Source organism: Galeopterus variegatus, unplaced genomic scaffold (genome assembly GCF_000696425.1).
Source record: "Galeopterus variegatus unplaced genomic scaffold, G_variegatus-3.0.2 Scaffold742, whole genome shotgun sequence".
Classification (NCBI taxonomy): Eukaryota; Metazoa; Chordata; class Mammalia; order Dermoptera; family Cynocephalidae; genus Galeopterus; species Galeopterus variegatus.
The window spans coordinates 482,281-483,047 of NW_007726853.1; positions in this window are offsets into that span (position 1 = coordinate 482,281).

The window sequence follows — 767 nt, forward strand, 5'->3', positions numbered from 1 at the left end:
CTTTACTGTCTTTTCATTGAAAGCTCTATATGCAGCCTTGCTTTTTTCCCCCAAATCCCCTTCTAAAACGGTGTTTTGAAGTAGGTTAGTTTCCTTCGTTAAGGTTTCATATTTGTCCGAATTTCATTCCATGTTTTTTCTATTGTTACTTTCCTCGACCTTTGTGTTTAGAACTGTTATTTTGGGTATGAATGTTTGATGCTTTCTTGCATTTGCCTGTGTAATGGTTCAGTGCGTTTTATTTCCAGATATCTTTCATTTCTTCCTGCCTCTTTGTCCTTTCCTGTCAGCAGTAACGTGTTCTCCTTTCCTATTCTTTTGTAATTTAAGTGTTTATTCTGTGCCGGGCACTGTGCTTAACTGTTGTATATGCCTTAACTTATGATAATCCCTAAGAGAACACTGGAAGATAAGTGATGATATCCCTTATTATACAAACAAGGAAACAGGCTTTGCTTATTTGAGCAAGGCTTTGTGGATTGGGACCTTGGTCTGTTTGATTCTATAGCTGGTGCCACATATAAAAATAGCTACCACTTATGACGCCAATCTCAAAGTGTGGGAGACCCCAAGGGTCTCTGAAGACAAAACTATTTTCATATTAATACTAAAAGGATACCTGCCATTTTCACTGTTGACATTTGGATTGTGCAAAACCAGTGGTTGGTAAAACTGCTAGTACTTTAGCCTGAGTCAATATAGTTAGGCCGAACTCTTCTAGAAATCATTTCAAATCACTCCTGGCTTGCGGTTAAAAAAAAAAAAAA